At 33.2% G+C, this 13,306-nt stretch overlaps 1 long non-coding RNA gene across 1 annotated transcript in view; it reads right to left on the minus strand.

Moving 5' to 3' along the window:
* LOC135293941 (uncharacterized) overlaps positions 1 to 12,725 on the minus strand; it is a 73,356-nt gene extending 60,631 nt beyond the window's left edge. Inside the window, exon 1 of the long non-coding RNA XR_010356060.1 lies at positions 12,689 to 12,725. This is a non-coding gene — a long non-coding RNA (uncharacterized LOC135293941). The remainder of the gene's footprint in view (positions 1 to 12,688) is intronic.
* Between the last annotated feature and the right edge of the window lie 581 nt (positions 12,726 to 13,306).

The raw sequence follows: 13,306 nt of genomic DNA on the forward strand, positions 1-13,306 counted from the left end.
ATATATATATATATATATTTGTATATAAAGTCTTTCTATGATCAGTTTTAGGCAAATTTCTGTCTTTTATGTTGTTTGAAGAATACTATATCCAGAACTGTATTCACTTTTGAGTGCTGGAAAAGCAAAATCCAAAACACACTTGCCTGTTTTCAAACAATGTAGAATCAGAATTCCTTTGCCCACATACAGATTTCTACATTTGAACAGTTCTCCACTTTAATATTATTTTTATAACTAATAGAGAGAAATATAGTTACAGCATTAACATTAATCTTACCAGATAGAGGCATCTACTCAGAATGAGTCAGGTTCTAGACATGCCAGTTTATGACCATTGCTTAAAAAGACAAACAGGGTGACTAGCTTGTGTATAAAGATATACAATATAAGTGTTGAGGCAAAAAGATTTCCATCGAGTACATTTTTACCTTGAAGGAAATAAGGGAAATCTTAGGGATAGTTTTATGTGCTTCAAAATAAAGACTATTTTTAGCAACCAGAAACAAAAATAGGAAACTATTACTCAAACTTAATAATCATAATTGCAGATCAATGAAAAAAAACTAAGGATAGATTGAACAAAGATGTGTCTCACCATATTAAAGATAAAATTAAAAAAGGACAGTAGTAGAAGCAACAGTTCTAACTTTTTCCTACCCTCCTTTTCTTTTTCCCCACCAGCCTTTTCTATAGCTTCTGTTAGAGAGCTTCTCTAATCGCAGGGAAGGAAGTAGCGAGAGATATTTTCGAATATAATGTGCTTGCAACACAAACCAATGCCATCTTGATGAAGGTGGATAAAAAGACTGCAGATATCTCACACCATTCCTACTACAATCTCTATTTGCAGCAGCTCATGCTTTGCAGTAGATACCTCAGGTGCTGTAGCAATATCTTCAGGAATATCCTGGGTGGAAAGCCATGTTTCAGGCTCACTGGCTTCAAAGATTAGTTGTGAGTATAAAAATAGCATCATAAAATATAGTTCCATCAATGCTTATCTGAACAGAGAAGCTCTGAGGCTTTTATGTTTGTCTCATCATTAACTTCTTACCTACTCAAATGCTCCTTGAACCATTAACAATATAAACAGACCTAGTGAAAAAATGGGTTGACTATAATTCCATGGGGAAAGCAAAAAGTTTTCTGTAAGAAAGCCCCTGAACATTGCACAGACAAAGGTAAAACACAATTGTTCACTTAGGAATATATTTTTATATCATACCCTGTGATGCTATAAAAGCTGGGGAAAAAACATTTTCTGTCTCAAAAACATATTCTTTAGATATGACTTCATTACAAAATAACATTTTTTGAATTACTTAAGTGCTCTAAGTACTTATGAAATGTGTTTGTCTAAAGAAATCTACCTGTATTGAACAAAATGTTGCAGCAATGTAGAAACTACTAAGAAAAAGGGGTTTTGTGTCAAGGTTTTTTGTCAATGGTTTTTTGTTTCATTCTGAGACCTACTTTTTTTTCTGTACATCCAAACTCCATGAAAACTGAATTTTATAATTGTAATAAAAGAAATGTTCATTTTCTTAGGCTAACAGCCATGTCATTCTGTTCACACAGTTTTAAATGTAAAAATATGAAAATACTTTTTCATCAAAATTAAATAATATTTTTTCTTAAAAAAAACCCCACTAAATTTATTCAGTCCAATTTTGTATTGATAATATAATCAAATTTTGTACTTCTTCATTTGCCTTTTTCACTCTGGCTCAGAATCATCAAAAATAACATTTAGAATCCTCAGGAACTGTTAGGAAAAATCTTTTTTTAATCTGCCACTGAAAATGACTTTTTTTAGGATTGCTATGTAAGTGGAAATATACATTCAGAAGTGTAACATAGTGTTAAGATCCAATTATTGAGAGATGCTTCTGTCCGAATTAAGGTGGAAACAAGACCATATGCCAAAGTCAATACTATGGATTTTATTAAACAATAAAGTGTGAGGTAGAGACATAGAAAGAAATAGTAGAAGAGGGAGGGAGGGGAGAGAGAGAGAGGGGAAGAGGCTGGTCATTCAAAACTTTAAAACATTTATAGATTTTAGCAGATAATTAATTCTTATTGGGTACACAGTTCTCTTAGTCTGTTGATTAAATTTTTCCCTCACTTCTAATGCTAATTAGCCCCATGCTCACTCTTTCTCTTCTTCTGAGTCAGTGGGTTTCTTGGTTCAGTAGGCTGTGAGTCTATGGTCAGAATCTCTGCCTGCCAGAACTCCATTTTACCCAGTCAGAGATGGTTTCACACAGTTGCTAAGTTGGCTTTCCTTGTGGATCATAAATTCTGCATTCTTTGTGTCCATTAGAAGTGATCCATTCTTCTCCTCCAACATTGTTACCTTCCTCTAGGTCTGAGATAACACCCAGACTACAGTATCACCTTTATCTTATCTCAAGTTCACAGCTATTGTAGCTTATCTTCCATCCAAGTTTCAGGTATCCAGAGAGGCATTTTTGGGGGAGCTTCCTTGCTCATTGCTGGTCTTAGACATCTTCTATCCCATAACTTGGGGTGATCTTTTTTTGACTGGTCATATTTGTATTTGAAGTTGCTTCTTTACACAGATTTCCACAGTGGGAATTGTTTTCTGGATGCATTAACCAGGATTTGGTAGCCAGATCTCACCTCTGCCATGTTAGAAGCATCCTGTCACTCCCTCTGTGCTCATCTCATGGCAATGTCCTTCTATGACTTAAAAAGTGTTTGAGACAGGCAACTGTACTCTTTAAGTCCTTACACCTAATCAAAGCAGTTAATGAATTAAAAGGGATGTTGATTTTTGAGCTTTAAAAATTTACAAAAGTTATCCAAATAACAGTTTAATCTCACATAAAAATAATTTTCAGATGGAAATAAAACATGTTAGAATATCCTTTTCACTGAGTGAAAATAAGGAAGGAGATGAAAGGTTGATTACAGATTCTCCTTTTTTAAAATTCTTATTTATTTCTTCTTCATAACAACAATTTCTATTCTAACTACCATAAAATGCCTATGTCAGGAGACAATCTAGCACTGCTTTCTGTCTCATTTACTTAACATAATAGGTTGGTTCAGGTAGTATACTAGTTTTGTCTGGGAACTAATTTTATTCACAGCAGCCTGAAAGGTGCTGTATTTTGGATTTTTGACCACAACAGTCTGGATAACACAGGGATGTTTTAGCTATTGTTAAGCAGGGGTTACTCAGCATCTAGACACTTTCTGCTTCTTATACTGCTCCTCAATTGAGTAGACTGGGGAGCACCAGAGTTTAAGCAGGGACACAGCCAGGAAATCCGACCCCAACAGACCCACGCATACATCATGCTCAGCCATAAAACTACAGAAGGAGGAGAAAGAAGAGGGACATATTCAGAGTTATGGCCTTCATCTTCTCAGGTAACCATTACACCTGATGGATCCCTGTTCTTCTCAGAAGTGGCTAGATATCTCCCTGACAAAGGGAAGCAGTGAATAAATTCCTCATTTTGCTTTGCCTGCATGAGCAGCTTTGGTCTACCAGTGCAACTCCCCGTATCTGAATCCATGGGCCTCTCCTGTGCTCTCCTGGAAGGAAAGCAAGTGGCTGTGTGAGGCTGAGCTGTCTTCAAGGCTTAAGCCACAAGATATATCTTCACTCTACCCCAAGTAACGCTGCTCAAATTTCTAATGGAGAACTCTTCATAGTTCTAAACAGCTCTCTAAAAACTGAAGATTACCAGAGCATTCAGCTGTTTTATTCTTCATTACAAGATTCTTATTTAATAACTAACTTTAGTGAATTTGGTGAGCAAGTATCTCAGGTCTTAAATGAAATTCAGAGAGGCTTTTTTTTTTTTTTGTATAAGCAACATGCTCAATTGGGTTTAGCTGTCTGATGTCTCATGTTTTTAAAAAAGTTTGTCTACATGTTTGTGTTATGATGCACACTGCATAAAACTTTAAAGTTGCACTAAGTCAGATATATTTTCTAACTTATATAATCTCTTTGTGTCTAGAATTTGGTCTTTAAGACTTTTTGTTGTTCTAATAGAGTCTCAAGTTTATACATAATCATTTTACTTGACATTTTGAGATACCACTCTATATATGAAATGAAAAGGAAAAAAAAAGGAAAAAACCAAAATGTAGACCCACAAACCTCATAAAATTTCACATTAAAATTCACCAAAAATAATTATAAGATCTTCAGTAGGTATCATCAAAGTTGATTTAACGTACTACCAACAAGTAAGTTTACCACGATGGATGTAGCTGTGAGGATAACATACATTACAGGAATTTAATTTCATTACTTCTGTGCAAACAGTGCATAGCTAACTTAAAACAAAGTTCTCCTTTGAAATGCACTATTTGCTAAGAAAAAAAAAAGGGTATCTTGTGAAGAAACACATCTTTAAATTACTTCTGTTCTTTCTCTTGAACTATAATTACCAAAGGATTGCCATGAAAAGAGCTAAAGGCTATAATTAATATTATTCTCTTTTTCTTGGATGAAGCATTTAAATACAGTGCATTATTTCATTGATCTCCCTGCAGACAAAGTCATGCCAATCCTTTTTTAGAAACAAGTTTCCTACCAAATTTCCCCTCCTTATAACTTTGAACAGCGTGTTCTTTTGCAGTTCCCAAATGTTCAGAAACACTTGCAGAATAACAATGAAATGGAAGACATGAAGATTGCAATCATGTTAACTTTTTTGACTAGATTTTTCACAGATAATTAATAATTATTTTCTGATTCTTCTTGTACTGATTTAATGCACAAAATTGACCTGCAGAGGGTTCCAGACATTTTCTTGGCAACAGCTTCAGTTCTGAAAGAATGTGGAGCCAAATTAAATAATTAACTTGCATATTAAATAATCAAATGTTTTCAGACCAATTTTGCTTAACCGTATGTCCTTCCTCTTTGTTGTAGTCTCATGAGCTACAGGAGATGTTCAGTTTGTTTTATAAATTTAAAATATTAATATGGGTCAATTATTTGAATAAAATTGTTATTTAAGGTGTTTATTTTTTTTAAATTTTTTTTTTAAATTTTTTAAAGTAGATTTAAGTAATATTTGAGAGATGTCTCTTAATAGTACAGTGGTTTCTCCTGTAGCAAGCCTTTCCCTTGCGATATCCCACCAAAATAGTGGTTGCAAGTGAGAATAGTTGCCTATTTAATTAAAAATCACTTAAATATATTTAAGATTTGTCTTCTTTGTCTATTTCAAAATACACCTGTCTTTCACTTTAGCTTATTCACTCATCTGCAATAGCTGTAAGAGCTTAATATATTGTATAGGGGTTTTTTTGTGTGTATATATAATTATAATTATAATAATAATTATAATATAGAATTATTATTATATATTCTATAACTGAAGAAAAAATACCACATATTTAAAACAGAGTTAATATACCCTGTCTACTTTTGGAAGGTGATATGTTCTTCTGACATTAATAGCTATGTTCTTGAAATGCCTCTCCCACTATCTTCTGTTACTAACTTCTTCAAATGAAAATGTTAAATAATTATATAAAACCTTAACAAGATTTTGTATAAACACGTGGCCATCTTAGAATTAATAGTGCATGACTGTCATCACATAATATTTTTCTATTTTTTCATTCAAGAAATAAACACTTTACAGTACAATTTATGCAGCACAATTTAAACAACTTTGATGCTTTAATATAATACTTGTTAAATACACAGATGAAAAATAAAATTGTCTTAAAAACCCAAAGATAATGCTGGTATTTTCAGGAAACAAGTCCTGTGATAGCGCAAATTCCAATTTCTTTGTGATTAGTATACTATAAATATTTTCTTAGACAATCAAAATAGACATAATTAAAATTCAATATCTTCTTTAGTCTGCTATTAAACATTTCTAGATTAATATTCTTAGAGTGTTAGTTGAAATTTCTCATTGATATGCTAGGCACTCCGACCTTGGGATGTTAATCTGAAAACAAACATTTATCTCTGCCTTGTCACTCTTTTAGCTTGTGTCTTATGATCAAATCTCTTAGATGGGTGGATATCCATCACTTTGCTGCCATTGGCCTGTGTTGATTTATAGATGACATCTCAAAGCAATATTTGTTTTGACCAGTTCAATGCTTCATAAAATAAAGCAAGAAATTGCATAGTACTCCTGTGCTCTGCTAGTAACTACAACTATTCAATATTTCCCAGTGTGATTTATCATACTGTGGAATAATACATTGACTTCTCCCCTCTTTTTCCATTGCTTTAGTCTTGTATTAGCCAGTAAGATGCCATGTGGTGGCTATATTCTTAAAAGAGAAAAGAATCTAAGTAAAATTCCTTGACAATCTTGCACGTAAATTTTATTAATGCTGTTATGTTTTGGGAGCTGTGATTTTTTGGCAACATTTTGTAGCATTGTCTCCAGTAGAGAGGAGAACGTAAGCCTTTTCAGTGTTCACAAAAAACAGTAACAAATATCATAATGGAAAAACTGTAAAAACATATTTGAATATGAAGGATATGGAATTTATTTCTATACATATGTAGTTAATTACACAGGATCAAAGGGAAATGATAATAATTAATAATGTGTTACAAAAAAGTCTCTCTCTCTCTCTCTCTCTTCCTCTAAGGAGAAAAGAAACTAAGAGATATTTTTAAGAAAGTACGTTATTAAAGTAGTCTTTTCCTTTAGATAAATATAGTGAATAGATTTACCTCTTCATTTTTGTTTATGTAATTAACTTACCAAATACTATTACTTTTTATATTTCATTTCAGTGTTTGAAATACTGATATGTGAAAAGATTGGTCTAACACATTGTGTAACTGAGGTGCTGTTGCATTAAGGAAAATAATAACTGGTATTCATTATGTGAATATGTATATGTATACATGAGTATGTATACCAGGTTCTGGAGTTTTTTTAGTTGAGATTTTGTGTATAGGGTTTTTTTTCTTGTGGTAGTAGTACTAAGGCTTCTTCCCCACAGAGGATTTAAGAAAACACTAGAATCTGTACCTTTTGATAGAATGAAAATTTGGGAGAAAATTCTGTTAAATTCTACACAGTATAAATACTACTGCCTCCATAAGATACCAAGAGAGCAGAATAATTCAGATTAGAATGGATTTCAGAATGTCTCTGTTCCCACATCCTGGACATAAGATTCAGCTGTTATGTCAGACCAGACTTTGATTGGTCACAGTTGCATAGTGTGTACTATGAAATCTCAGAAGAAAGAAGCTAATTTTTTTTTGCATTGGTATTTTTTCCACTAAACTTTATAAGTATATTTTAATCTTATTATCATTACAACAATTGGGACATTCACATATAGATTCAGCAGAGAGTTTTAGAGAAATTCTAATGTTCATTAAATAGTGATTTAAAAGAAATAAGGGAAGAAATGCATACTAATTTCCTTGTTTTTTGGGTTTACTTTTCTGAAGAGTGAAACTGACATAGGCATATGTCTGACATATGTCATTGTATTCCAGGCTTCCCAAAAATCCTAATACATGTAAGGTTTATTTAACAGTAATGTTAAGAATTTTAACGTTTTCTCCCAAACCATAATAATAATAATATTAATAATAATAACAACAACAACAACAACAACAACAACAACAACAACAACAACAACAATAATAATAATAATAATAATAATAGTATTATTATTTTTAAAATCTGGTAAAAATATCAGACATACAACAAAACCAAAGAAATTAAATGCAGAGGAAAATCTTACACTTGGTACATAGCAGTAATTTTGCAATTTTTTTGTTATTCACCTTTTATATCTATTTCTATTAATACAGACAGCTATAACTTTATCCTAATACTGGCATTACTTCTGTTTTTATCATTTTATTCAGAGAAGCATTTTTCCCCCAGTATTAATCAACATATATTATAAAAAAATATCAGGGTAAGCAATCTGTTTTTTCTTTATAAACTTTGTTAATATAATTTTAAAGATTGGAGGGGTTCTACAAGACACCTAGCCCAATTTTTTCCTCAAAATACGTCCATTGAGCACAGGTTGCTCTGCACCTTATCTTCTTGAGTTTTGAAAATCTACAAAATTTGAAAATCCATGGTGTCTCTAAGCATCCCATTCCAATGTTTGACCTCCTGACTAGTGAACTTTTTTCTCCGTACCTTAAGCCGGAATTTCCAATGTTACAATCTGTTCCTGTTGCTTCTTGTCCTACCCCTGAACTTAAGTATGTAGCACCAGGTCACATCATCATTCCATCCTCCCTTGAGAGCAGGATTTTACGCTCATAAACAAATCCATTTTTTCAGCTTTTCATCATGTCTCTTTTTTTTCTATGTCTCTTCTACTGGGAAGAAGAGACATAAATAACATCTAATGTTCATACTCTTTTTGCCTAACTGAGCTAGTTGTTTTGTTGCAAACTGGTTGATGAAACATGATTTGCCACTGGGTAATCCACTCTGGCCAACTATATTCATGTTTTTTCAAGTTTGATCTGATATTAAACTGGTCTCTCTCCATTTAGTTGTCCAGATCCTCTTACTGTCCAGTCTTAGAGATGAGTGTGATATTAGGTCCTTCCAGTGCTCAGGAATATTTTTTTTTCCTATTCTTTTCAATGACCACAAAAAACAGCTTTGGAATGTCCAAATACATTGGCCATACCTACCAGTCCCCATGGGAACATGTCTCCTATCTTCATGGTCCTTAATTTGTCCTGCTGCTTCAAATACTCCTTAGCTATATTATTCTTGATTGTAGGTGGTGTTTTATTTTTTTATTTAAAAGGAATTATCTTTGGAAGCTGGAACTGACCAGTGAAAATTGAGGGAGGGAATAACCAATCAAAACAAGTAAATTCTGCAAAGTATTTTTGATATTTTTCTATATCCTTTTTGTCACTAGGTACACTGTTTTACAGAGTAGTGGGCCCATTTTTTTTTTAAGATATTTGTTTATTTGTTTGTTTTCCTTTTTCTTTTCAACTGATTAACTTACAGCAGCCCTTTCTATTGACTTTGTATCCAGTGCCAGCTTCAAGTCCCATTGAGATTTGACTTCCCTGTTCTGTACTTGCATTCCCAGGTGTTCTCTTTGTGTTCTTCATGGGTAATTCACTCTCGCTTCCATTTCCTACAGACTTGCTTTTTCTGTTTCCCTGTGCCAGTCTTCTGCTTTTCAGACTGGACACAGCAAAGGACTGCTTTTGTTCTTTAGATAAATTAAAGATCAACTTGTTCTGCTTGGACCCTTTGCCATTCAGGAAAGCATTCCAAAGGGGTCTGTCAAGGTAATCCTTAAAAAAAGACAAATTTCTTTCCCTTGAGGTCCAGAATTCGGGATTCTGCTATTTGTTTGGCAACTTCTCTAAAGATTTAAAAAGCTGTCATATTGCACTTGCTTCACATCCCCAGTGAGTTTTACCTTGTTTGTAATTGTTGTGTCAAGCAGAACATCCCTGTGTGTTCTCTCATGTCATTGAGATACGTCAAGACAGCCCTGTCTCCTCATTTCCCAAGCTGTCTACCATTTATTACTGCACCTAGTTAGGTGACCTATCCCACCACATATCTACAGTGCCAGTGAGATTATGGCTGTTCAGCTGTATATGAACCTCTAATTCCTCATTCTCTTCTTTCGCCGTGTGAATTCCATATGGATCCAGTCTCTACCTTACAGAATAAATACTCTTAGTTGGGAAATGCTTTATACTTTTTTCCCCACAAAAATAAAATCTTCAAAACGTTGTGCTTTCCCCACAGTCAAATATCAGCTACTGCATTGAAAATTACTTTCAGCTGAATGTAACAGATATTTTATATCTGCATGTAAACATTTCTTTTTGCCATTCCCCTGTCATTATATATTTGATTCAGAAAACTACTAGACATTACAACTTCAGGTCTGTAGGGCTGGAACTCCATTTATGTTAAATATGACATATGTAAATGATTTTCAAGAGAAAAACAAATATGTTGAGCTAATAATATATTTTACGTATTATATTTAAAGAAAATAATTTTACATTTTGCGAAAACATTACCTGCAACATTGATTTTTCATTTGAATATGTGGTGGGAAGAGAGAATGTAAATACATAGTATAGTGGCTGGTGCACCACTAAATAATTTCCCTTATTTTTGTAATGTTTTATTTACAATTCTGATAGTTGCAGAAATTTGATTTCATTAACATTTTACTTTTAGTAGATTTTAGTACTGTTTTAGTAAATGTTTTTACTCGGGTTACTGAAGGTTTGTGGGTTTTTTCCCTCAGAAAACAGCAATATTTAAAATTCTATAGTTGGTTCACAACAAAAATATAAAAAAGATAAAAATAATTCTGAACTTTTCAAGACTTTCAGTGGAGCTATAAGAAAACTAAATTGTTCCTGGTCATTGAGGCATGTGATAAAAACTGATGACCTTGATTTATGTGTTCTAGAAATAGCCCTTTTCACTTTCACATCCATCCATCTTAAGGACAAGAAGTTAGTCCATGGTAAAACTTAACATATGCTCCAAGGTGATGCTAAATGTCTAGAGAAACAACTGTAAAGTCTGTCAATGAGGCATGGCTATGGTAAATCAGAGTGTTCCTATGCTTTCACTGGGTGTCATTTTTTGTTATACTATATGCTACTTACCCTGCTTTTAAAACTTTCATAAAAATCTATAAAAAACTTGTATGTTTTTCTTATTAATCATTTGTGCATTTCCTAGATAACAGGTTGGCACAAAAGTTAACAATTTCCCCATTACTCTTTCCCTTCACTTATATCACTCTCCTTTTCTTAATGAAACTGGATAAAATAAATATTTTGTCCCTTTGATGAAAAGACACTCAGAATGATTACTAAAAAACATTGTAGCCAGCATTGGGGTGGGCCTCAGCTATGCTGTTTGCTGTACTAAGCGAAACTGAGCAGAAGAGTTTTCTTTAATACATACATATTAGTGAAATACAAGCAAAGTGGTTGAATAAGGACAGTATTCAACCTGGTACACTATTAACACACCAGGAGCTATGCTGAGAAAACTTCAGCAGTGTGCCTTACTGCATCTTCCTTATTTTGGGATGATTACAGTCAGACTTCACAGATAAATGTGGAGCAATGAAGATGTCAGACTGTTACTAGGATCTTACTGCCAGCAGGGACGGAAAATTAAGGCAGGTTTAGAGGCAGTCATGATAAAACTGCGTCTTGACCAAAAGCTGTACTGGCAAAAAATTACTGCATTTTTTCTCTCTAGAGGGACTTCCACAGCTCTACATGGACTGACATTCCCTCACTAAAGACTAAAATTCACCTAGTGTAAAAGGAGTCAACACTTTATTGCCAAATCAGATGAAATATTTCTAATGATGCACTCATTTTATGAACTGAGAAGCGCAAATGGCTTCTTCACTATTTTTCAAAAGCTTATTGCTTAGCCATAAAAGGAATGGACTCATAACTAATACCTGCTGATTATGCAAATATCACTTCCTATCACTGCTTAGGCATATCTTCAATTTGTGTATGTTTTTGCGCTACCAAAAAAATATTTCCTCCTAGTTGTTTATATGTCAGTACGTATTTGAAAACTCAAACAGATGTGTAAACAGGTTTGTTAGCACTCACCAATAAAGCTTTGCAGATGCATTTGTCACAACCATGAGCAGATAGAACAGGAAAATTACCCAAGCAAATAGAACATCACAAGACTTACACAGAATCCTCTTTGTTTTGTGCATCCAAAATAACTAGATATGTGTTTCACACACAGAAAATGCTTAGGAGAAATTAGTGTGTAAAGCTGCAGAGAAAGCCCAGCTGAAGTAATTTAGAGACAGTAATTACCTCCACATTATTGTTATTGTAGTTCTTACCACACACCACGAAGCAGAAAATAAGAACCTCTGACTCACAGAATACTTGAAAGATATTGTAAAGATTCCCCATAGTAAAGCTTTTTGTGTTACCTCATCGAAAAAAGTAGTAAACAGATAATAGCAATCATCTAAGCATGCTTTTGGAAGTAATGGTAATTTTAAAGGGGCATTTTTATACACAAGTGTACATTTAGATATACCTATAATTGGTGTTTTATCTGTATTCCAGTTTATAGTCTATAGGTGAACCATGACTGGGTACTTGTGGAAGAAACATACCTAAGGAGTTTAATAACTTTAGTACCTTGTACATTCCATATTTCCATAGCAATCCATAGTCAGAGGACAAGTTGAGCATAGTGAAAAAGAATGGCAGTTAAATACCTTAAGCAAATCAAGAAAATGAGACTTAATTAAATTTTTTCAGGTCTGCAGAAAAAAAAAAAAAGCCAAATCAGGTCACTGTAAAATCTTTAGAATATTTTATTGCACTCCTTCATTTTCTCCCATCAGCAGTAATTTCCCTTCATTCTAGCTGACCTTTTCTTCCCCTATTCCCACCATAATTCATTAGGAGAATTTTACCTTAAAATGCCACATTTCTCATAAACAATGAAAAAGAAATAACTTACAATAAGCCTCTCCTGTTATACTAGTTTCAGGTTTTCTATTTTTATTTTAAACTAAAAAATACTTTTATATTTGTAAGAGAGTTGTACATGTTTTATTTCATCTAGCAGAAAGAGGAAGCTCATGCTTTACTTTGCTAAGCAAAAGCATATGCTTTGTGCAGCAGCTGCTGTTTACTACTTACCATGAAATCGTTCTGTTTCTCAATTCTTCCAACCTGTTAAAATTAATTGCTTTACTGATTTTTGTGGTGAAGAAAGGATGCTATTCGTGATATCTCATCTAAGCAACAAATTTAGGTAAATTAGCTATCTAATTATCTTAATCACTGGATACCACATACTTAGAGAAACAAGTTCTGTGCAATTTATATAAACATAAAAATAAACTACAATTATTTCACATTAATTCTCAAGATCACTCTTTACAGTTATAGAAATTCAGAAACTCGATAACAAATACAACATACTGTGTTTCTGTACTATTTCACGTAGAAATCTTCAGTATTTTTTCATTGGATGAAAAGTCAAAATATCACCTTTTCAAGGTTATACTTTTCTAAAGGATCTGACAATAACATATCTTCAAAATTAATCAGTCCATTACAACATTAGCGTTCTTCTCTTGGAGCAGCTCTGAGTCTCATAATTATTTTCCTGTCACCATTTCCTGTGTTCAGATTTGGATTCCTAAACGGATGACTTTTCCTACCATATCCCATGGCTACTTGAATGCAAAGAAGCACATGAAAAATTTATAATAGAAGGTGTATCCTGACCAGCAAGACTATTTAGGAGAATAG

The sequence above is a fragment of the Passer domesticus genome, chromosome 2 (genome assembly GCF_036417665.1).
Source record: "Passer domesticus isolate bPasDom1 chromosome 2, bPasDom1.hap1, whole genome shotgun sequence".
Classification (NCBI taxonomy): Eukaryota; Metazoa; Chordata; class Aves; order Passeriformes; family Passeridae; genus Passer; species Passer domesticus.